The 25,825-nt window shown below is 50.3% G+C and overlaps 1 long non-coding RNA gene across 1 annotated transcript; it reads right to left on the reverse strand.

Moving 5' to 3' along the window:
* Nucleotides 1–19,283: 19,283 nt before the first annotated feature.
* Nucleotides 19,284–24,996, reverse strand: LOC133050483 (uncharacterized). The gene is made up of 3 exons (XR_009691629.1): nucleotides 24,429–24,996; nucleotides 23,751–23,956; nucleotides 19,284–19,530 (listed from the first exon to the last, which is right to left on the reverse strand). It is a non-coding gene; the product is annotated as an uncharacterized LOC133050483 (long non-coding RNA).
* Nucleotides 24,997–25,825: the final 829 nt, after the last annotated feature.

Below are 25,825 nucleotides of genomic sequence, written 5' to 3' on the forward strand. Positions count from 1 at the left end.
GAGTCAGACACGACTGAGCGACTGAACTGAACTGAACTACAGTAATGACAAGACGTAAATTACCGTGAAAACTTCCAATCCCCAAATTCCAAAGTACCATCATCTAATAGAATGTGCTCATTTCTCTTCCCACCTGTAATTCACAGAACTCAGCCTCCACAACTGGGATTCAGGTGGGAACCAAGGCACTTCTAACACGGGGCCAGGGAGGCCGGTTCTACTGATTTTCCAAGAGAAGCTGGAAGTCCTCTTTGGGGGGAAGGGGTTGTTGATCAGCATTGAAAGATTTCTTGAATTTTTGGCGTCTAGTTGATTTACGATGTTGTGTTGTGTTAGTTTCAGGTGTTCAGCAGAGTGACTCAGTTATGCATATAGTCTGTCTATTTTCCTTTGTATTCTCTTCCCAAATAGGTGAAAATGAAATGCATGCATGCTCAGTCTGTCTGATTCTTTGTGACCCCATGGACTGCAGCCCGCCAGGCTCCTCTGTCCACGGGATTCTCCAGGCAAGAATACTGGAGTCAGCCGCCCTGACAAGATACCATGATCGTTGTGGCTTAAACAGCAGAAGCGTGTTGTCCCAGAGCCGCTTTCTCCTCGCTGGCCATGGTCCCCCTCCCGCTGCCTCTCCTTGCGGTCGCCCCTCTGTGCAGGGGCCCCCGCGTCCCCCGTGTGGCCTCACCGCCCCCCCCCCCCCGCTGGGTCAGGGCCCACCCACACAGCCTCCTTTAACTTAATTACTTCCTTAGTATGAATCATTATTATTATTCACAGTGGATATTATTATTATTCACTCCCACTGGACTGGGACCTTCTTTTTTTTTTTACATTGGAATACAGTTGACTTACAGTATGTAGTTTCAGATATACAGCACAGTGATTCAATATTTGTATAGGTTGTACTCCCTTTAAAGTTATTTCAAAAGGTTGGCGATATTCCCTGTGCTGTACGATATATCCTCACAGCTTATCTCTTTTATACACAGGAGTTGTTCCTCTTAATCTCCTCCCTCGATCTTGCCCCTCTTCCTTCCCTCCCCTCTGGGAGCCAGCCACTTGTGTGTTCTCTGTATCTGAGTCTATTTCTTCCTTGTTTTACTCGCCCGCCTGTGGAATCTGTTGTCCAGTATCTTTCTCTGCCTGCCTTACTTCACTAAGCATGATCCCCTCCAAGTCCATCCATGTTGCTGCAGGTGGCAACACGTTGTTGTTTCAGTGGGTGAGGAGAACTCCATGTGTGTACTCCATGTGTGTACACTCCATGTATGGGTACTCCATGTGTGTATACTCCACAGTGTGCTCCATACATGTGCGCTCCATGCATGTGCACTCCATACGTGTGCAGTCCACACGTGTACTTCATACATGTGCTCCACATGTGTATATTCCATGCGTGTGTACTCCACACATGTGTACTCCATGTGTGTATACTCCACACGTGTGTACTCCATGTGTGTATACTCCACATGTGTGCTCCATACGTGTGTACTCCATGCATGTTGTTGTACTCCATGCATGTGTACTCCATATGTGTGCACCCACACGTGTACTTCATACACGTGTACTCCACATATGTACACTCCATGCGTGTGTACTCCACAGGTGTACTCCACACATGTGCATACTCCATACGTGTGTACTCCATGCCTGTGTACTCCATACGTGTGTATCCACACGTGTACTCATACATGTGCACTCCACATGTGTATACTCCATATGCATGTACTCCACACTTGCACTCCATACATGTGTACTCCACACATGTATACTCCATACGTGTGCTCCACATGCACTCCATACATGTGTACTCCACACATGTACCCAATACATGTGTACTCCACATGTGTATACTCCATACGTATGTATGCCATAAATGTGTACCACAGCTTCTCTATCCCTGCCTCTGCTGATGGGTGGACATGGGTTGCTTGCATGTCCTGGCTATTGTAAATAATGCTGCTGTGAACATTGAGGTACTTGTATGTCTTGGAATTAGTGTTCCACGTTCTTCAGATATATACCTAGGAGTGGAATTGCTAGATCATAGGGTAGTTCTAATTTTAGCTTTTTGAGGAAACACTCCGTATTGTTTCTCATGATGGCTGTATCAGTTTGTGTTACACCAGCAGTGTGTAGGGGTTTCCTTTTCAGCACATCCTCACCAACATTTGTTCTTGGGATCTAACCGGCTTTTCAGTGTTAGCCTTTCTGACACCTTCTGGGGTCCTGGGCTTTAGGATGTGAACATATGAATTTTGGAAGGTACACAACTCCATCACTGACACTCTCTACCTCACTTAGCCCTGCTTCAGTTCCTCCCCAAGGGTAGGGGAAGTGGGAATATGGAGGTGCCGTCCTGCTGAATTTCCAGAGAAGACTGTTTCCAGAAGACCTAAGAGCAGGTCACTCCCTCAGTAAACTAGAAGCACTGAGCTGCAGTCTTCAGAGCTTCTGGGGCCTTCCCACAGCTCCGCGGCCTCTGCCCCGCCCCAAACCTCGCCTGCAGCTCTGGCGTTTGCAAACAGAGGTCACAGGTTCCCATCTCCTAACTCCCTCTGTTGGCGGCAGGGGCAGAGGGGAGCCTCCAAAGACAGCCACCTGTGATCGCTCCCCTTTCTGAACGCGAGCTCATCGCTTCCCCCATCGAGGGCTGGGGCCCACTGGCCCCCTCTCGCATCGGAGTTGACTCTGGCGATGTGCTTTGACCCATCACCTGCGGTGGGGTGAGGCCTCGCCAGCTTTTCCCTAAGAGGCTTGTCCGCGTCCACGGGGGCCCTGTGAAAGACTGTGGAGGAGAACAAGGACGCCCTGGCCGATAGCTCCTGCCAACAGATGACAGCCACCCATGGGACCCTGCTGAGACGCCGCTTTATGAGAAATGATAAAGCGTGGTTGTTTGAAGCCATTAAGTTCTGGGGGTTTTTTGGCGGTACTGGGTCTTCGTTGCTGTGGGGCTCCTCTCTAGCTGCAGTGCATGGGCCTCTGGCTGTGCCGGCTTCTCTTGTTGCAGAGCGCGGGCTCCGGGTGCATGGGCTTCAGTCTTTGGGGATCCAGGGTTCTAGAGAACAGGCTCAGGAGTTGCGGCTCAGGGGCTTAGTTGCTTCATGGCAACTAAGGGATCTTCCCGGATCCCTTAGAAAGAAAGGGATCTTTCTCTTGCATTGGCAGGTGGATTCTTTACTACTGAGGCTCCAGGGGAGAGCTGTAGGGGTGGTTTTTTATGTCACATTACTGAAACACCCCTTCTCAGAGACAACCCTCCCCTGTTCTTTCTATTATTTTACCACTGTTTTGACCACTGTGCTCTGTTCAATGTTAGGAAATGAACTAATTTCCTTCATATAAAGGAGAGGTGACTTGAATGGCAGAAATTCCCGGCAGTCATGTCTTTTCTTGCCCCCAAAGCCTTTATTCTCAACGCACATGGGGTTATGTATTCAGTTCAGTTCAGTCACTCAGTGGTGTCTGACTCTTTGCGACCCCATGGACTGCAGCCCGCCAGGCCTCCCTGTCCATCACCAACTCCTGGAGTTTACCCAAACTCATGTCCATTGAGTCGGCGATGCCATCAAACCGTGTGTAGATATAATAGGAGAGTTATTTTTCACAGAGAAGATACAAGCTACTCAGACAGAGACTAGGACATCTTGGTGAGACTGGCCTCACTGTGGACTTAGTCCAGCGGAGAACGTGGGAATCATTATTGCACGGAGATGCTGGGAGGAAGAGTGTTGCTCAAAGTGCCACAGTCCAGCCTTGCTCATTAGTGTTTTGTATTTGTGATGTAGTCAGCTGGTCTTTGCTTCTCCTTATATTGTGGTTGGGAGTGCTTTGGTTTTAACTTAAAACATTAAAAAAATTTTTATATTGAAGTGTGGCTGATTTGCCATCTTGTGTTAGTTTCCGGTGACGGCACACTGCTTCAGTTATACATGCCCCTGTCTCCTTGCTCACACTCTTCTCCCTTTTCAGGTCACTGAGCAGAGCTCCGTATGCTGTCCAGTGGGTTGTTGTTGGTTGTCTATTTTCTATATGGTAGAGTGTGTGTCCGTCTCAATCCCCCAATGTGTCCCTCCCCCCACCCACCTTTCCCCTGTGGTAACCATACCTTTGTTTGCAAAGTCTGTGAGTCCATTTCTGCTTTATAAGTTCATTTGTATCAATTTTTAGGTTCCCCATATAAGCGATATCATATGTGCCTCTTTCTGACTTCACTTAGTTGGATAATCCCTAGGTCCACCCATGTTGCCACAAATGGCATTGTTTCATTTTTTACTGGCTGAGTCAGATTTCACTGTATTAATACACACGGGCCACGTCTTCTTTATCCATTCATCTGCCATAAGGACATTTAGGTAGCTTCCATGCTTTGGCTAGTGTAAATAGTGCTGCTATGAATATTGGGGTGCATGTATCTTTTCAAATCATGTTTTTTTTTCTGGATATATGCCTGGGAGGGGGGTTGCTGGATCACAGGTTGGGAATGTTTAGCTTTTTTTAAAAGTGAAAATCAAGGCACAGAGAGATTGAGTAACTTACCCCAAGATCAAATGGTGGCAGACTTTGACCGAGGCTGGGAGAGTCTTGGTGGCAACATCGAGCCAGGTGTTTGGGTGTGGGTATAGCGTGATGGAAGGAGTGTGTGGGAGGCTGGGTGGGTGTGCAACTCCAAGGGCAAGGGCTTGTCTGCTGCGTCCACGTGGCTCCTGTAACACCTGGGTCAGCAGTGTGCTCTGGGCCCCACTCTGCGTCTGAAACACTCGTGCGGGTGGCGGGTCTGGGTTCAGACTCTGGGCCCCCTGCCCCACCGGTGCGATGCTGGGGCAGACCAGTAAATGAAGCTCACCCTTGTCGTCTTCACAGTGAGACCATCAGCGCTCTGACGACAAGCACCACTGCTTCAGAGCACCGTGCTAGGAGGAAGCTTAGAAAAAGCCTGTCAACGGAAAAGTCAAAACCGATGCTCCCATTACGGGGTGTCTGCTTGTGTTCTCTTTATCATTTCAGGACACAATGTGTCTGACTCAACGCGGGGAGAAGCCACCAGAGGAACCTGGAGAGCTGGGCTTCAGTTTTATCTCTACCAGTTACTGGGCTTCCCCGGTGGCTCAGCGGTAAAGAATCCGCCTGCAATTCAGGAGATGCAGGAGATGTGGGTTTGACCCCTGGGTTGGGAAGATCTGCTAGAGGAGAACATGGCAACCCACTCCAGTATTCTTGCCTGGAGAATCCCGTGGACAGAGGAGCCTGGTGGGCTACAGTCCCTGGGGTCACAGAGAGTCAGACACGACTGAGTGACTGAGCACCCTCACGCTAGCAGTTACTGACCCTGGGCTTTGGGGAAAATCGCTTGATTTTCCTGTCTCAGTTTCCCTGGGGGTTACAGTCTTAGCATACTATGGCTTTCTATGAGACGATTGCTTCTGAAAGGTTTACAGGGTGCTACCATGCATTAAGGAACAGCTGCCCACTCACCTGTGGCTGAGGTGCACATGGCTACGGAAATGGGCAAAGCTATTAAAATTACCTTCAATAAACTTTAGTCACAGCTACATACCACACTCCTATATAGGTTATGAATAAAAGATTGGAAGCTCTGTGAATGGAAATTTATTAGTACACCATTAGAGTTACATTGATATTTTAAAAAAATAATCCACAACTTATCAGACTCAAACTCTCCCATCCTGGTGGAACAAGTATGGTATGAGTTATTAAACATGGTGGTTTTATTTTTCCCCACAGAAAATGAAATATGATTAGTTGTTTTAACAAGATAACTGTGTATAAAATTATCTATTTTAAAATGTTACATTTGATTGAGTGCCTTTAGATTTCAAATTGTATTTTTCCTCAAACTAAAACTTTGACATTGTTGATGATAGGAGGGAAAGTCTTAATTCAGCTCTTTGTCTACTGGGGCCTGTGTATTGGGAAAGAAAATGCATTCCTTTGAGAACACGAAGCTTGCTATGACCCTGCTGAGTTATGAATAATTTGTGATCCCCAGAAGCAGCACTCAATTTTAAAATACCATTTTAAAGACATCATTTGTTGTTTGACTACCGTTTCCTATTTCGCACAAAAATTGGAAAACTAGAGGAGCAAGTTCTGTTCTCCTGGGAGTTATGCCTTCATTTGTTTGATGTCTTGTTCCAATCTGAAAATGCGGGGTGTCACATATTCGTGGTATACAATGAAAATGAGCTGCACGCATTCCGTTTGATAACTTTGAGGGGGAGGAAGCAAAAATATATGAATCATTTGAAATCTGAAGAAGCAACTGGCATTTGTAATGGGCACCACTGTTTTCAGGTACCGTCCGCATATCACTATTTCCCATCCTTTCTCATCTCACAACCTCCCAGATGGAGTGGTCAAGGGCTCATCGTTCAATTAAAGACAGAGGTAAAGAAAGAATCAGTGAAGAACAGGACTTCCCGAATGAAGGAGGAAGGCCTCAGCAGACCCTCTCTCCAGCTAAACAGCAATTTAACTGGTGAAATTACAAAAAAAAAGCAATAATTTAGAGCCTCTAGAGACTGCTCAAAGGGCGAGCAGCAAATGAAAAATAAGTCATTCAAGAAAACCTTAGAAAGAACAGTGAACGTTCGCGGCGTTTGGAGCGTCCCCACTTCCTGGCCTGCACCCACAGCTCTGTAGTGGGGCGGGTCTCCTGGGACCCTCTGCTACAGGTGGGCCCCACCTCCCAGGCTGAGGCTGCGGATTCACCTGGCTGGGGTGGGGGGCAGGCTCAGGGCCCCCACTCCCCTGTTGCAGGAGGGGAGCCCTCCTCCAGTCAGGACAGCCAAGGGCGCCAGAGTCCCTCTCCCCACCCCCCTCCTCACAGTCTCCAGAGGAGAAAACTTGGGGTCCCTGTCACCCCACCCCAGCCTAGCTTATGGGCTAACTGGGCGGAGGCTCCCTGCTGCAAGGAAGACGCCAAGAAGACCAGGGCTGCCAGGGCCGGTCCCCCAGCACACGTGCGTGTGTGCACGCTCAGTCGTGTCCGACTCTGTGTGACCCCATGGACTGTATCCCCCAGGCTTCTCTGTCCATGGGATTCTCCAGGCAGGAACACTGGAGTGGGTTGCCATGCCCTCCTCCAGGGGATCTTCCCGACCCAGGGATCGAACCTGCATCCCCTGCATTGGCAGGCAGATCCTTTACCATCTGAGCCATCTGGGAAGCCCATACAGTTGTCAAGAGGGGGGGTTATTACTCTGGGAAAAGTGGGCCCCTGACCCCAGGCCTGAGCAGTGGTGCAGAGCATCAGCTCAAGGGTGGAGGGGGCTGAAGGGAGTGGGGGAGGTAAGCTCACAGACATAGAGCTGAGAGCTCTACCGGGAGGACTGTTTCACCCAGAGCGGAGCGGAGAGCTCCACGTGTAAGGGTGTCATCACCCACGGGGGTCCTGGAGGACTCTCCTGGGAGGACCGCTTGACCCAGAGCAGAGCGGAGAGCTCCACGCGTAAGGGTGTTGTCACCCACGGGGTCCTGGAGGAAATGGAGAGGCTGGTAAGTCTGATGCAAGAAAAGCAGCCATGCAGACCGGAGTTTAACAGAAGCAGGCGAAGGTCTCCCTGGAGAACTCTGGGGATCCCAGGCAACTCTGTGCACATTCTCTAGGCCCTGGGGACTGGGGTCGGGGGGGCAATGACAGCAGGATGTGAGCGGACCTGAAAGTGTTCCCCTGGTCTCAGACTGACCCAGGGACTCGAGGGGCTTAGCTACAACCCCTGATCGAACACGGACTGCCAGCGGAGTCCCCTGACACAAGGGCAGCTCCCAGCAGCCAGGCTCAGAAATGTGAGCCCAGCGGCCCCGGCAGGCAGAGGGCAGGGTGATGCCCAAGGCACGCCCCGCCCCTGGGGGCCGTCAGAGAGGAGCAGTCACGGGACTCTAAGGGACCTCCAAACTAACAGCAACTCCCAGCCACACACGGACCACTGTACCAGGTCAAAACATGACCAGCCCTGGGGGATCAAGCACAGTTTTTTTGTTTAACTTTTCATTCTTTTTATTTAATCTCCCATAATAACAAAGCACCATACACCAATGGAATAAATCTTTCAGTTTCCATCCATCCATCTAGGTATCCAGTATTGGCTCAGTAAATGACAGATTTCATGTTTATTTTCAATTTAAAGTTTGAAATCTGAAAGGTAGTTTCTAGAACTTGAATAATTATTTAAAGTAACGTATGCTAAGAGACCAAGATTGCAACCTTATTTTTGCTATGCAACTTCAGGCAGGTTCCTGAATTTCTTCTGTAAGATTTCATCGACATCTCACGGTTATTAAAGAATACTAGGTATAGTGGTAAGTCAAGCACAGCTTTGACCAATAACTAGCTTATACACAGCAGAAGTGACTTCTTGGGGGCCAGGCCCAAAGGGAAGAGCAAGGTGGAAGAAAGCTGAGCAAGTCCGTGGAAGACTGACACAGCTGGAAGCTAGACTTAGCAGGATCATTTCAGTCCAGTCATTCAACCAACCAACCATCCAGCAAACAAGGGCAACCACAACTACCAGTGGTGGGGTGGATGTGTCTGTGTCAATATCCAGACACACGTAGGACTGAAAACCAGACTTCGAAGGGTTTCTGGAAAACAATAAATGAGCAGAAAATACCTTATTTGTCTTAAAAATAACACAGTTACCAGGAAGCCAGGAGTCTATATTTAGAAGAATCGTTTTACATGACCCGCTCTTGCTATGAAATAAAATCTCTTTCAACTAAAAAGTCTGGCAGATCTTTCTTTTTCCCCCTCTCATGGGTATTTCAAAATTTTATTCACACAACTTTTTAAAAAAGAGAGAGACTCCTTGGTAAACATGATCCGTTTCTCATACTTTCCAGTGTCTGATTAGATCCACATTGAAAGCAGATGGCAGTTCAGGATATTAACAAAAAGAAAACACGCTTTAATTTTCTTTATTAAATCGATGAGGGAAGATCGTCTTGGGATGATTACATTAGAGTGCTTAAATAACTCATTCCTTAGGAAAAATGTGGCCAAGTCACAAAGCTGTTTAAGCAGAGACATTGGAAACCAAGCGGTCACAGGGCGAAGGAAAGGCCGACTTCCCTTCAGAAGGAGAAGCAGTGCCGCTGTCTAGACCTTCTCCCGCGTTCAGTCCAGGAACGGTTCCAGATAAGGCAGCGCGGCCCCGGGCCTGGGTGTCTCATGTACTCAGGGCACTGAGAACCTTGGCAGATTATCTCCAACTCCGCACACTTAGCACTTTCTCTGGTTGCAACCGAGGAAAACACGGGGGGTTTACTCCACTTACCGCCGCTCAGAAGAGCCCCAGGTGTGCGCTGTGCGGTGGAAACCGAGCGGCCGTTCTCCTTCTGAGCACAGATGTCACCGCCTCCTCCTCCAGGGGCGTTTCCACTTTATTAGGTTTTCCTGCTCCGTTCTGGGAAGCAGACATTCTCTGTCAGGACACGGAGAGTAACTGGCAAATAGGCTTGTTGCCTTTACCTCTCCGAGGCGTGGGCTAGCTCTGCTCCATCGTGGGAGCGCGCGCCAGCCAGGCGGCCGCTCTTCGGTGCGGAAGCGCAGGACCCTGATCTGCGTCGGATCCAGAGTCGGGCTCAGTGATGAGGCCGTGGGTGGGGCTGGCACCACAGACCTGCAGCCTCACGACCTTGGACTTGGGTTCAGGAGACCCAGGGAAGCGGAGGGAGGAACTGACCACATCACCGGAGGGAACACTCCGGCGGGACGGAAAAGGAGGTTGGCTAGGACTTCAGCTGCCTGCGTTCAGTCTTCAGGCCTGACAGCGTTTGAACAGGCAAGGAAAAGTGCAAGAGTTGACACGTTCGGCCGGTTTTGCTCCTCCTCCTTTAATCATGGACACACTGATCAAGTCCACTCTCATGTATTTTTACTTACTAAACTTTTTCCCCATGGTAATTTATTTATTTTTATTGAAATCTCGTTGCCATATCATATTCTGCTATACAATGACTGACCTTTGCAGACATTATGAAATGGCCACCATGGAAAGCCTAATAATCACCTTTCCCATACAAAGTTATCACCATATTATTGATTGTATCAATTGTGTTGTATGTTACACGTCCATGGGACTGAAGATTTGTATAGTCTCGTACATTTTAACGGGATCCAGTTGAGGATAAGAATCAAGGGTTCTTCTCCAGTGGAAAGAAAACTGGTACAGTGTACGTTTCCCAGCCCCGCCTCCTGCCTGCTCTCCTGACCCTGACCGCGAGGTGCCCCCACCGAGGGCGAGCATCTGCCTTCCCTTCCCTCCAGCCCAGGCTGACCCCTGGAACTGCCCTGCCCAGGAGAATGAGGTGGAAGTGATACCACGTGACTCCCGAGGTCATCAGAGGTCACACGGTTCTGCCTACTTGCTGAGCCGCTCGCCCTTGGGCCCCGGCCTCCACGATGTAAGGAAGCGCCGGCTGACAGCGACTCAGCCACAGCCTGGGGTGCGGGCGACCGGACGCCCGCTGACCCGGCTCCCGGTCCCCGGTGACCCATCCGGGGCTCCGGGGGGCGGAGCAGGGGCCCGCGTCCCCAGCCGAGCCACGGCGACCGGGAGAGAGAACGGGGAGCCTTGCTGTAACAGCTAGTACAAGAGGGACAGCTCTCCCTGCAGGAAGCCACCAGATGAGGGAGGCAGAAAACATCCGGGGACTCAAGCCTGCGTTTCAATAGAAAATGTACGATTCTTACGGCTTGGGTGGTCTCACAAAAAAACTGGATCACCTCCTCAAGCTTGACTCTCCCAGCACCGCAAGCCAGTCTTGGATATATTGGCTCACTAAATTAATGAGTTTTATTCCTTCTTTCAACAAACATTTGTTGGTTAATTATTATATTCTAAGCATAATAATACATCGAATATGATTCCAAAACTGCATCTAGTCTAGCCTGCCTGGGCTTACATTTGGGCTCATATATTAATATATTTCGTCTTTAAAAAAAAATTTTTTTTTTTTTGGCAGCAGCCTGTGGCATTTGGGAACTTAGCTCCCCAACCAGGGATGGAACCTGGACCTCCTGCATTGGAAGGTGGAGTTTTAACCACTAGACCCCCAGGGAAGTCTCGGCTTTTAAATTTATTAGTAACGCACCACCTCTGTGCCCAGGTTCCTTGTCTATGAAGTGGGACAATGGTAACACATACTTCACAGATTTTATGAGATTTAAAGGGTTGATACGTATGAAGTGCTTAGAACATAGGCTGGCACATTATACGTAGGAAGATAGAGGCCCAGTTTTGAGTAGTTTGTACATGTCGGGGGACGCTGAGTACCCTGCCCTTGAGAACAGTCGCAGTGTCCGCGAGCGTGTGCTTGCAAGGACCCGTGCGGTGAGCTGGAATCTCGATCTTAGCACCTGGCTCCAGAATTCTCTTGGGGGCGGGGAATGGTGCTGGTTTGGAAAAACAACCTGATAAGGCCTTTCAACTTGGGGTTGAGGGTGGGACCTTGAGGGCTGGGCGCTGGCAGGAGTTCAAGTGTGAAGGAGACAGAATCAAGCTGCTCTGCAGGAGACAGTGAAGGGAGGACGGGAGAGGGGAGAGGCAAGGGTGGGGGGAGGAAGGAGGGAAGAGAGAAGCCCCGCAGCAGTGGGGTGTGGGCATCGTGGGGCGGTGAGGGGTGTGTCTGTCAGGAATGCATTCAGGGAGGCCAGTTACAGAAAATAGGACATTGCATCTACAGACATGTAGGAACTTATTTTCTCTGATAGCCAATGTTCCAGAGGAAGTTAGTTTGGGGCGATGGTTCAATAATGCAAAGGTTGGTGGTGTGGCTACGGGAATATGCCTTCTGGTCCTGCAGTTGCAGGAAGCATAACTAAGGGCTCCATCTGTTGCATTTAAAAATTCATCGCAATGTTTGTGCCTAAGCCATGGGTGGCTCCCTGCCAATCATGGAGCATCACAGGAGCACGGACCCCTCCTAGGAGACCTGGGTCTCCCCTGATGGCCAACTTGGGTTTGAAGACCCCCCGATGGCTTCACTGGACTTTCTTTAGATGGTACAACCTTCTCTCCCTCCCTTCTTCATTTGGGGTCAGACTCAATCAAATCCTGACGTCTCTCCCTGTCTTCTTCAGATCCCTTCCTTCGTCCCCTCATGCAGGCATTTCCCCTAGTGAAATCCTTGCGTGTTTAATCCCATTTAAGTAAGTGAAGCTGCTCAGTCGTGAAGTTGTGAGGTTGCTCAGTACTCTTTGAGACCCCATGGACTGTAGTCTACCAGGCTCCTCCGTCCATGGGATTCTCCAGGCAAGAATACTGGAGTGGGTTGCCATTTCCTTCTCTAGGAGATCTTCCCAACCCAGGGATTAAACCTGGGTCTCCCACATTGTAGGCAGACACTTTACCATCTGAGCCACCAGGCACCTGCTTTTTGACAGACCTAGACTAACACAATGTGTAACTCTGAGATTTCCTTGGGCTTTCCATCATGGTTGCAAAAAGGTGGCCAGGGCTCCTGCCATCCCATCCAGAACCAAGACTAGAAGAGGCGAAGAAAGAAGGGCTGTCTGCTTGCATCTAATCCTTCTATCAGGAAAGCAAAAAGTTCCTTAAGAACTTCCACAAACTCATATCCTCACTCCTAGTGAAGTCAATTGGAATAGCTTCTCCTGGACATCTTAACTGCACATGAAGCAGGAAAAAGGAAAAAACAAAAAAGGGTCACGGCAGAGTTCCGGGAGCACTTTGCGCAGGGAAAGAAGCTGTCTTCAAAAGAATATTGTTAGATTCCCAGGAACAGAAAGACAGAACAGTGTCCCTTGAGCCTGAGACCGAATGTCTCCATTCTGGGGAAAGTCAGGGTGGAGTCAGAGCTGAGTATATTTCATGAAGTGAAATAAACAACTGTTGCAGGGACTTCCCTGGTGATGCAGCAGTTACGCCCCCAATTTTCCGAGGCAGGGGACACGGGTTTGATTCCTGGTTGGGGAAGTTCCACAAGCTGCTGGGTCTGGCCAAAAATAAATAAATAAATAAATAAGTAAATAAATAAAGAAATAAATGAAAGTCACTGTGACGCACATTACACACCAAATTGAGGGTTTTGTGCTCACAAGCCCACAGCCTGAACAGAGATAAATATTAAAGCCCTGAAGGGCAGAGAGAGAACTAGTGACATAGGAGAAGATGGGAAGCTGCCCACGCTCAATGACACAGTGAGGAAGACCTGGGCGGAGGTCCCGGGCCCCGGGGCCCCTGGGAGCCCCCAGAGCATGACTACCGTCCTGTCTGCGGCCCACCCAGCCTGTCCATACTCGCTCTGGGGGCTCTGCTGACAGGCCCAGCCCTGGCATCAATTTTCAGCCTCAACAGGCTAGCCCCCTGCAGCTCTCTCCCGGGCACTCTCTGCTGAGACACATCCCGCTGGTCGTAAGTGCACGGATTCCTCGCTGCGCCGGACCCCGGGGTCAGGAGAGTGCCTGTCCTGTTCTCTGGGGCTCAGAAGCCAGGCCTCCCTCCGAGATTCCAGTGCAGAGGGACTCTGTCCTGAGACAAGGCTGGCATCATCAGCCAGTGGGTCTTCTTTCCGGGCAGCTCCTCCCTCTCCCACCACGGAGATGGGCTGAGGCTTGTCCAATACAGAAAGAGAAACCTATCAAAACTAGAAGCAAAACTCCTGACTACAGGAAACTTCTCAGAGTGACGGGGTGGTTTTATCATCTTGCTTGGGGAGCAGGTTTCCTGGATGCTTACATAAGTCAAAATTTATCAAATAGTACACGTTCCATACGTGTAGTTGGTTGCAGTCTATCACCTCTCATGAAGGCTGCTGAAATAAACAAAGTGTGGCTTTGAGCTGGCTCTCAGCCTTGACTATATAGAGTGGAAATAAGTTTTGAAAGCCTTATTTCAAAGGAAGAAAAGTGCATTTGAACCCTAGACTTGTGTGGTTTTTTTTGCTGTTGGTTTTGGCTATGTGTCTTGTTGGATCTTAGTTTCCTGACCAGGGATTAAAGCCACGCCTTCGGCTGCGAGAGACAAAGTCCTAGTCTCTGGACCCCCAGGGCATTGCTCAGGCCTGGTTTCCACTGCCAGGAGCTGGAGGCGGGGGGCCCGGGACACTAGAACCAGAGTGGCCCCTAGCGCGTGGGTCTGGCCTCCAGGGTGCCTGCCTCTGGGGTCGGGTGCTGCTTGGGCTGGTCCAGAGAGCACACGTCCAGAACCATCCTCTGTGTCAGGCGTCCAGGAGCAGGGGCGACGGAAACAGCACCTCCCCGCCTCAGGAGAGGGCAGTGTGCTGAGGACAGGACCTGAGTTTTGAGGCTGGGCCCCTGAGACGTCCCCCAGTGTTGGCTGGGATTCTGACTCGGAGTGAGCCTGAGAGACAGGTGGAGGCGTGGACACCTTGGACAGGTCAGGGGACCGGAGAGCAAAGCAGTGGCGGCCTGCCCCTCCAGGCTGTGGCTGGGGACGCCAGCCGTCCAGGAGAACCTCGCTGGAGAGCGCCGAGTGGCCCCGGGCGCACCTTTCCAGCCGGTCCTGGTGGCCCAGCTGTGGTCACAGAGGCCACGCAGAGGCTGGGGGGACAGGGGCACACTCCAGAGCAGCCTCCTATCACTTCGGCCACCCGAGGAGCAGGGTTTTGATGCTGAAAGCAACCAGTTGTCTTGGATTGGCAAGATTAGGTTTTCCACCTTCAGCAGAAACAAGGGCTCAAGAGCCAAGTTCCTTTTGTTGTTCTTGTTCAGCTGCTCAGTTGTGTCCAATTCTTTGTGACTTCACAGACTGCAGCACATCAGGCCTCCCTGTCCATCACCAACTCCCAAAGTTTGCTCAAATTCATGTCCATCGAGTTGGTGATGCCATCCAACCATCTCATCCTCTGTCATCCCCTTCTTCTCCTGCGCTCAATCTTTCCCAGCATCAGGGATTTTTCAAATGAGTCAACTCTTCAGGTGGCTAAAGTATTGGAGTTTCAGCTTCAGCATCAGTCCTTCCAAGGAACACTCAGGACTGATTTCCTTTAGGATGAACTGGTTGGATCTCCTTGCAGTCCAAGGGACTCTCAAGAGTCTTCTCCAACACCACAGTTTGAAAGCATTAATTCTTCAGCACTCAGCCTCCTTTATGGGCTAACTCTCATATCCATACATGACCACTGGAAAAACCATACCCTAGGGGTTTTTCCTATAGGGACTGACTATAGGGACTTTGTTGGCCAAGTGATGTCTTTGCTTTTTAATACCTTGTCTAGGTTTGTCATAGCTTTTCTTCCAAGGAGCAAGCATCTTTTAATTTCGTGGCTGCAGTCACCATCCACAATGATTTTGGAGCCCAAGAAAATAAAATCTGCCACTGTTTCCGGTTTTCCCCCATCTACTGGGTTAGTCAATGTTCCCCCTGTTGGAAATGACTGTTGACGGCCCTGCTGGGGGCTGAAGAAGACTAGTCCATCTCAAGGGACGAGTGGGAGTCTCGGAGGTTCAGCAATGTTGGGGGGCATCGGAAAGGTAGATTGAACAGCACAAGCCCCGCCTCGATGTGGGTGAGCGGCGACTGGGGGCTTGAGCTCCGCTTCGACCCTCCAGCCCCTGGCGGGGAGATGCAGGCGGCCGCTGATCGCGGCGGGCTGCGAGCAGAGGCCGCGGGTGCGAGGCGGCACTCCCATCCGCCTCTGTCCCCGCCGGCTCGAGGAGGCCGGGCCACGCGGTGGTTGCCCCACCGTCCGCCTCATGCGGTCGGGGGGCGTGCTGGGGCCGCGGTGAGACGGGGGCAGAGAAGGAGAGCCCCAGAGGACAGCCCCGTGAGCCAGTCCTCACTATCCACTCATCACTCACATCGCGACCACACACCGAGGACGCACCGTGAGCTGCTGAAGGGGCGGGTTTAGAAATAAGTTGCCGGCAGTGCGTGAATCAAGTAGCGGATGTTTGGTCTTTGGGGAAAAACAGTGACATCCTATCTTGCAAACCGTCTTTGATGACCTACAGTGAGATATAATTGAAAATACACATTCACGCAAACACTTGTCCTTGAATGCCCGTAGCAGTATTATTCACAGTATTCCCAAAGTGGAGGCAATCCACGGGGCTATCACTGATCAATAGATAAACAAAATATGTCTATCCACACAACGATCGCTCGGCATAGAAACGAACGGATGGATACATATGGATACACGCTCCTACAGGGACCTGCTATAGAAGCCAGAGAGAAAAGGCCACAGCGAGTGAGTCCACTTGTGTGAAATGCCCCTAACACGCTAATTCTTAGAGACAGGAAGCAGGTTCCTGATGGCCAGGGTCTGGGGGTGAGGGTGGATGGACAATAACAGCTAAGGGGTAAGGGACCTCTTTTTGGAATTGTGGGATGTTCTGGAATTAGACAGTGGTAATAGTTGCATAACTTCACACTAACACCCACTGAATTGCACACTTTAAAAAAGGTGAGTTTTATGTGAATTATACCTTGATTTTTAGAAAGCTTTCTCTTGACGAACACATTTGCACCTCAAAGTTACACCCCGCCCCCCACCCCATTGTCTTCAATGATTGTGACGGTGGCAACTTCTATTAATGCTTTTTCCCACCTCAGGCAAAACCCACAAGCAGGGAAAATGTTACAACTTCCTAAATTGCTCCCTAGAGTGACTGGAATAGTCACTTCTTCCAATAAATTCTTCTTCCTAATGAAAAGGCAAGGAGTTTCTTTTATAGTTTGAGGCATCTGTGAAAAAGGGGGATTGACATTCAATCATCTTCCAGTCTTAAAGATGGGTTTAAACAGTTCCTCTGATCTTTCAAATGTGGAAAAAGATTATTTTTGAGACTGATGTTTAAAAAGAGAAAGTAAGATTTCAGAAGTTGCAGCTTCAAAGTCAGAATTCGTGAAGCCATATAGAAGTTTTAAAGCAGTATCATAGAGTAAAATTAAAGTGTTTCTAGCAGTTATGAGGGAATTCTTTTGTGAATAAAAGAATTTCTTACAAGGCTCAAACATACCTTGGACTAAAGAGAAAGGCAAAAACATTGAAAACGTAGATCTTATTTTATAAGAATGACAGGGCTTGATAGATCTTTCTTCACAGGAATTTTGTAAATGTATTTTTTATTTGATACGGGAGTATAGTTGATTTGCAAAGTTGTGTTAGTTTCAAATGTACAGCAAAGTGCTTCGGTTACACATATATTCACTCTTTTTCAGACTCTTTTCCTATATAGGTTATTACAGAATATTGAGAGGAGTTCCCTGTGCTCCGTGGCAGGTCTCTGTTGATTATCCATTTTATAGAGAGCATTGTGAGGATGTTAGTCCCAAACCCCTAATTTATCCCTTCCCCCGCCTTTCCCCTTTGGTGACTGTAAGTTTGTTCTGAAGCCTTTCACGGGGATTTTGTAAAAATCAAGGGGGTATATATGACTGTGTTTTGCTTCCTCTAAAAGTACGTGACATATAAATTCAAGGTACTATTATCTTAATCTGATAAAAGTTTATGGAAATGATATAAAATCACTTGGAAAATTCTAGCTTGTGTTCAAATTACCTACACAAAACATTTTTGACTCCAGCCATAAAAAGGTTAGAGCCCTGTTTCTTTTCATCTGTGAGAGCTTGAAATGAGATAAACTCCCTTCCCGGGAAGGAGGTAATGAGCTGTCAGTCTTCAGAGAGAGTTGTTTGGACAATGAAAGCTGCGTGTCAGACTCTGAAGCCAGCAACCTTTAGGAAGAAAATTCTAAATTTCTGCTTGAGAAGTTTTAGCTCTGAAATTTTAAATAAGCTAAGTGTGAGCTCATTTTCACAACATGAACTATGTTCAGGCTCCTCTCCCTCTCACCTCTTTTTTTTTTTTTAAACAGAACATAATTATTGCAAGGAGACTAAGCCAGTCAATCCTAAAGGAAATCAGTGCTGAATATTCATTGGAAGGACTGATGCCGAAGCTGAAGCTCCAATCCTTTGGCCACCTGATTTGAGGAGCTGACTCATTGGAAAAGACCCTGATACTGGGAAAGATTGAAGGCGGGAGGAGAAGGGGACGACAGAGGATAAGATGGTTGGATGGCATCACTGACTCGATGGACAAGAGTTTGAGTAAGCTCTGGGAGATGGTGATGGACAGGGAGGCCTGGCGTGCTGCAGTCCATGGGGTTGCAAAGAGTCAGACACGACTGAGCAACTGAACAATAACAACAATGATTATTGCAAAGAAAACTTTTTCTTTCTTTTTTGTTGTTGGCTGAACTGCACTCCTTGCAGGATCTTAGCTCCCTGATCAGGGACTGAACCTGGGACCAGGTAGTGAAAGCCCTGGGTCCTTGGCACTGGACCAAAGATGACTTTCTTAAAACATTTCTGGAGCAGAAAGCTGGTGCCCTCCTTGCCTCTCCCTCCGGCTCTGGGCAGAGGCAGCCAGCTTGGCCTGGACTCTACAAGGGGCCCCTCTGGGCTCTTCCCTGGGGTACACAGCCCCGCCCCCAACTAGGCAGGCAGTGACGCTGTGTCCAGGGCCTTTCTGCTCCAGAGACCCCGCACCTGCCCCCGGACCTCACGTCCACACTGGCTTTGGGTCCACCCTGGGGTGCGAGGCGGTGTGGGGTTCCCCGACTGGTCAGCTGCTCCTTGCGCTCCACACCCCGCCCCCCCCCCCCCCCGCCCCCCGCCGGCTCATCGGCTCAGGCTGGCCTTCTCCTGGAAGTCAGATCACGGGGTTTGGACCCCTCGATATGCCAGCAAACAGCAGCAGGTGACAGACCTGCTGGAACGTTTCACACTCACCTGCCTGGCCTCGGAACCCGCTACCCCTTCTCAGATGAAGACCACCCGCTCCTCCGGGATTCCGTAACGGGACCGAAGCCGGCCTGCCGCGGGGAGCCCCGGGGCACGACACCCAGCGTGCCGGACGCGGGCATCGCAGGCCGGCCGGCCGCAGCCCAGAAAACACCGCTTGGCGGTGGGAGGGGGCTGTCCCCACGCTTAGGGACACAGCTAGCCTGCAACCCGAAGGAGCTTTCTCTAGAAGCCCTTTCTCATCGGAGCCGGCTGGCCGCAGCGGGGAGCCGCGCGCCCGGGCCTGCGGGGTCGGCCTCCGCGCCGGCCGGTGCTCGGGTTTCCTTCCGGCCTCGGCACACGCCGGCTGGGGTCCCGGCGCGCTGCCCGCGCGTCTGTGATGCCCGCGAAATAATAATGCCAGCAAGAGCAGCGATGAGTAATAACAACGGTCCACCGCATCGGCTCAGCACCCAACAGGGGCCCGATGCTGGGCTCAATGTTTAATCCTCAATACACTCACAGAGGCTAAACAGCCACCCCAAACCCAAGCCAGCTGGGAAGCTCTGTCTGAATCCCAAGCCCACTGAAGCCGCTCTCTTAGGCGCATGGTCTGGGCCCTAAGAATCCGGCTGCATTTCAGATTCCCCGGGGGACGGGGCGGAAAGGCTGTGGCAGCCCTGCTGGCCGTGGTCCCCGGAGGCTGTCTTTGTTGGTGAGGTCTTATCACAGGCGATGGCAAAGCCCTGTGGCCGCCTCTCCGTGCCAAAGTTTCAGGGAAAGGTCACGCTCTCTGAAAAATCAGAAGGAAAGCCATGCAGTTGGTACACGCGCATCAGAGGAAGGCAGAGTCTGTCCTTCCTGAAGGCAGACACTCAACATCATGCTCTGAACGTGCCAGAACTCTGTCTTTGGGCTTCGTGGACATGGTCGTTGTCTCTCGGGGGAGGTGTTTCCCAAGCTCATTTTCTCTAACCGTCTGCCTTGAGTTCTTTTTTTAATGGAATTTTAAAAAATCTTTTCAGTTAGTTTCCGCGGTGCTGGGTCTCGGTTGCTGCCCCGGCTCTCTCTAGCGGCTCTGAGCAGGGGTTCATCTTCTCTGCGGTGTCTTCTCTTGGTGCAGAGCACCTGCTCTAGGCACACAGGCTTCAGGAATAGTGGTGCATGGGCTTAGCTGTTCCTTGGCGTGGGGGATCTTCCCGGAACTGGGATCGAACCTGTATCCCTCGCATGGGAGGTGGATTCTTATCTACTGCGCCACCAGGAAAGTCTTTTCTCAAGTTCTCCAGTCCTAGATTTCCAGGCCATGTAAAATGTAGGTGGAAAAGCAATTTCTCCCTTAATCTCTTTTTCTCTATCATCTCAATACTTAAAACACCCTTTGGAACCCAAATGATTGAGGTGCTGGGCGCACGTGTGTGTGTGTGTGTGTGTGTGTTAGTCAGGCATGCTCGACTCTTTGCGACCCCATGGACTGTAGCCCGCCAGGCTCCTCTGTCCCTCGGGCTTTTCCAGGCAAGAATACTGGAGTGGGTTGGCATTCCCTTCTCCAGATCATCATGACCCAAGGATTGAACCTGGGTCTCCCGCATTGCAGGCTGATTCTTTACTGACTGAGCCACCAGGCAAGCCCATCGTGTTTACCGGATTTAGCAGTAAGTTTGGCCAGCATTGCAATACTGAGGTTTCAAAACTTACACATTTCTTGAGAAACTCTGAGAATTAATATCAGCAGAGTCTTTAAATTCCTTCTTAGAAACAGGTACTGAATGGATCCTAAGTATATAAACAATGGAAACCAGAACAGGACAGCCTCTCATCAGTGTTTATTTTAAAACCACTCCGGGAGACCCAGGTTCCGTCCCTGGGTTGGGAAGATCCCCTGGAGAAGGGAGTGGTAACCCACTCCAGTATTCTTGCCTGGAGAATCCCATGGACAGAGGAGCCTGGTGGGCTACGGTCTGTGGGGTCACACAGAGTCAGACACGACTGAGCGACTAACACTTTCACTTTCCAGACGTGAGATTTCCATATGGGAATTCTTGACAGCACACCTTACTTTTCAGGCCCTGTGTCTGTGAGTGGCCCTCCCCTCGCCTGCACTGTCTTAGCTGGGGAGCAGAATTAACCCCTTTCCTCTCGGCTTTTCTCCCTTCCCTCCTGAGTACCCTTGGTAGTCGTACCTAATTTTCTCAGGGCCTCGCAAACCTTTCTCTCTGTTTCTTCGGCTCTATCTGCTTTGCTCTGGTGGGGCCGGCAGGTACATGTGATAACGCAGACAGTTCAGACCATGCTGCCCTCTGGACGCAGGGAGAGACAGCGGACGGCAGGCCCCCGCCAGGCCCACCTCTGCCCGGCTGCTCTGTCTCCCAGCTCCACCGGACCTGAGGCCCATGCCACGGCTCTGGCCAGCGCTCACACCCTGGGGTCCTGCACCCTCCTCCTGGGGCCTGGGCCCTGCGTGTGACCCCCTTCCTAATTGCCCACCACCTCTTTCCCATCTTTCTTTACATCAAACTATGGAAAACCTCAGACATATTCAGAAATGGACCAAACAGTACCAGAACCCTTGTGTTCCTGCTGCCCGGGTTTAACAGTATGAACACACAGCCCCTGGTCTTTTATCTTTCTCCTATAAACTCCCTGACATTGATCACTTTGAAGCAAATCCCAAGTACTGTATCATTTCATCCACAAACACTTCGTGATGTATCTGTAAGGATTCTTAAAAAAAAAAACAAAAAACTAATACTATTATTATACCAAAGATGGTGAAAGGTCTTCCTTAAAGTCATTACATCTACCTTTTCTAAGAATTTTTTTTTTTTTACAGATTGTTTAAAATGAGAACCCAAATAAGGTCCACGTGTTGGATTTGATCTCTAGCTGCTTTTAATTTGGCCTGCCTGCTAACGTGGGCGTCTGCACATATGCACACAGAGACACACACCCACCCCCATCCCTGGGGGTCTCTGTTGCCCAGGACCCGGGTCACCTTTCCTGAGCGTTCCTGGAGCTGGGCTTTGCCGCTCACGCCCCCAGCTCTCCTTGGACACCCTCTCAGCCCTTCGCTTGTGGGCCTGGAGTCTGGTCACCGCGCAGGGGCGCTGTCCTGGGGCATCGAGTGTGGATTGTGTGCATGTGTGCTAAGTCACTTCAGTTATGTCTGACTCTGCGACCCCATGGACTGTAGCCTACCCAGCTCCTCTGTCCATGGGGATTCTCCAGTCAAGAACACTGGAGTGGGTAGCCTTTCCCTTCTCCAGGGGATCTTCCTAACCCAGGGATCGAACCCAGGTCTCCTGCATTGCAGGTGGATTCTTTACTGTTTGAACCACCAGGGGAGCCCAAGAATACTGGAGTGGGTAGCCTATCCCTTCTCCAGGAGAACGTCCCAACCCAGGATCGAACCTGCGTCTCTTACATCTCCTGCATCGGCTGGCAGGCTCACTCCCCCTGCAGCCACCTGGGAAGCCCCTGATAGTGGATGAGGGGCCAAGAAAGGGCCAGTGAGGTGCCCACGTGGTGAGTGACTGCTGAGCATCAGGGGCCTGCCCTGTGTGGGGTCCCCGGGGTGCGGTTCTGGGGAAATGTCCTCTGAGGTCTGGGCTGCTGTGACCGAGGACCCCACGCCAGGGGTGGCCCCTCTGGTCCTGCGAGACAGGCCCTGAGCCCCAGGCGCCAGCCGCAGTGTCCGTGGATGTCTCGGGGAGCTGACTGCCAGGGCCTCCCTCCTGTGGGCATGGCCTGGGTTTCTTCCGAGGAGCCGATGCCCAGTTCTCAGACAGGCTGGGCCCTGGGAGCCCTGGCCGCAGGGCTTGTACCTGGACACACCTCTGCTCCAGCGACAGAATACGAAGAAACGATTAAGCACTGTGCATGTACAGTTGGGGCAAATTATGGACAATAAGGCCTGAAAAGACCAAAAACCCAACTGCTGCTTCTGAAGAGCCAGGAGCAAAGCAGGGGACTACGCATGCCCCCTGCACTCAGCACCCCCAAAGGGGCGGGCGGGCCCTAAGACACCCTCCAGCCTGATCCCGGGACACACCCCTACCCTCACCCACAGAGGACCTGCTCCCCTCCCGCTCCCCCGGGAGTGCATGAACAAGGGGGCCTGTTGCTTGTTCTCCCTGTCTCTGCTGAGCAGGGGCCCCGATAAAGCCTTGCCTCAATTCTGAGTTCAGCCTTGATCAATTTCTATTGACTCCCAGTGGGGAAAAAAGCCCAATGAAACAAAAGAAAAAATTTTTTTTTCTATTGACTAAGGAGGCCAAGAACGCTGGTCGGTGGCCATGGCCCCTCCACATGGCGAGCCCTGGCCCGGAGGGGACACTGAAGCTTCTGCACATCTTACGATTCGCTCCTCTCCTCCCTTCCTTCCTGCCTTTGGGACGGGAGGGAGCCGCTGTTCTTCATCGGTGCTTTCTGCCTACATTGCTTTTACAAAAGTCCCCACTCATGGACGGACCGCAGGAGCTTAACGGGATAGACAATTCAAGCTCATTGTCTGCAGATCCCAGTTTTGATATCTAAAGTCACAGGTCTCTGCTGAACCAATGAATCCATCCCTGAGAATTTGCTACTAAGGGCAAAGTCATTCAAGAAAAAAATTTTTTCTCACCAATTTTAGTGGGAAAAAAATTCTGACATATCTAAGATACGTCAACTGTTTCCACAGGTAGAAAACTGTCAACTGGACAATTAAGATAAGTATACACAAGTAAGGGCTTCCCTGGCAGTTCAGACAGTAAAGAATGTGCCTGCAATGCAGGAGACCTGGGGTTCAATCTCTGGGTCGGGAAGATTCCCCTGGAGCAGGGAATGGCAACCCACTCCAGGATTCTTGCCTGAGAAATCCTGTGGACTAAGGCCTGGTGGGCTATAGCCCATGGGGTCACAGAGAGTCAGAGGGAGTAAGCGCACACAGAAATACAAGCAATAACACATGAAGCTACATAAATCTAGTTTGTACATAGATTGCAAAGTAATAAAGGTCTGTTTTGAACTCACCGAAGGAGTAAGAGGGGTCTAGGGAAGAGGACTGGGGGAGGATCATTCTTTGCAAATTCATCCTTCTCTCTTCATGTCTTATCACCAAGTTTTCAACTCTGAGCTCACAGTTACTTTGCTCTCAAGCTGCACCTCGAGCGATACACGGATAACCATCATCAGGGAGAAATAAAGCCTGAGCTCTCGGGTTCTTGGGGACCAGGCAGCTGTAACAGGAAAGCCGAGGGTCAGAGGAGGTGCGGTCCTGCATCTTCTTGGCAAGCTGGGCCCATGCAGGGGAGCACTTCAAATCTGTGCCCTAAGGTCATCTTGGACAAGACGCAGCCATGTTGACCAAGTTGCTGGTGTGATTTTGTCTGCTTGGAGGTCAAAATATCACAGACCTCAGCATGTTTACTCCGCATGCCGTTGGATAAAAGGTTATTGCCTCGGAAACAGCAGCACCACCACCGAGACGCTGTTGTCCAAAGTGCGGTCTGAGAGCCGCGAAGTGGCCAAGTTAATTCAACAGCTGTGCCCAGGGGAAAGCAGTTAGCGCGGGCCTTCTCCTGGATTCTCCCCTGCAGGCGAGGCTAACTTCCTCTCGGGCACGTGGCCTAGGATGCAGGTTAGCTCCTGAGAAAGCCGAGAGGGACAGCCCACCGATACTCTCCAAAGTCTTACCAACACAGTACTTACCTGCTGATCAGGCGCTCAGAGGTAAACAGTGCTTTGAATTACTGATACTCGCAATAACAGAGATGAATCCCCCGAACACGCGGAGTGAGAGAAGCCAGACACAGCAGATTAGGCACTCGCTTTGGACGGACTTGACAGCAGGCAAACTGCAGAGACAGACAGACATCAGAATGTGTCCCCAGGGTTGGGAGGGGAACTGACAGGAAAGAGGCAGAAAGGAATGTTCGGGGACAGGGACGAGTGAAATGTTTTACATCTTGTACAGGGCGGTGGTTACACAGATGGACGCAATTGTCAAAATTCATCAAAATCAACACCCAGGATTTGTGCATTTTTATGGCATGTTTAGAAAGTTTGAAAGAAGTGTGAAAAAAAGAATTCAAGAGTCTCGTACATTAAATTGCTATTAAATATGTCTTTGAATAAGTTTTATGGGCTTTGGGGTTGGAAGGCCTGGGTTGAATGCCAGTTCGACAACTCCCAGCAGTAGGATGCTGGGTGAGTGGACCTTTCTCAGCCTCACTTTTCTCACCTATAAACCAGGGGTAACACCTGTCCTCGGCCCATAAGGGCTTGTGAACGCTGGATGGACTAATGCCCGCAAAGCTCTCAGTCACGGATGGGCAAGTGTTACGTTCCTCTGCTTCCCTGAGCATGTTAAGGTTCATCGTGGCAGGCTATCCCCTTGCCCGCTGTCCCGAGACCTTACCTCCAGGTCATCCCATCATCCCCAGAGGCTCTCCTGGGCCCCTGGGGTCCCTTGCATCTCGGCACTGCTGAGCTCAGGCCCTGCCATCTCCAGCAGTTTCCAGTGGGTTCTGCTGCCTGCAGTCCAACTGCTCCTAAGTCTGCCGTGGACAGAACCCTCCTGCTGGTTCCCGGTCCATGTGAACCTGGAAGTTTGGGGGTGTTGGCTCCGGCTGGCCTCACCCAGCATCTTTGTTCACAATTGTCTTTCTCCATGGAATAGACTCATTTCCATTTCTTCTGTGTCTCAAGGACCAGGAAGCCTTCCCTGACCCTCTAGCGGGTGATAACTCCCAGCAGAGCTAGTAGAGGCAAGAGAAAACTCTTTTTTCTTTTTTAAACAACAGTGTCATCTTTATTTTTAGGAACTTATTTGTTTCATTTGATGATCAACAATCAAGTTACAATTGTGGAGACCAGATACACTACCAAGATCCTTGTAATTAAGCATTCATCATTTTTAAGAATTTGTGTGCAGTAATAATATTCATATTATTTTATTACATTTTGATAACAAAATAACATGTACAAAAGATGCTCTTTAAAACTAATAATTTTTGCAAAAGTATAAAGATCTGATTATATATGAAAATTTTTTTTAATTTAGTGGAAAAGAATCCAAAAAAGCATATACATATGTAGGTATACAT

This window comes from Dama dama, chromosome 32, assembly GCF_033118175.1.
Source record: "Dama dama isolate Ldn47 chromosome 32, ASM3311817v1, whole genome shotgun sequence".
Lineage (NCBI taxonomy): Eukaryota > Metazoa > Chordata > Mammalia > Artiodactyla > Cervidae > Dama > Dama dama.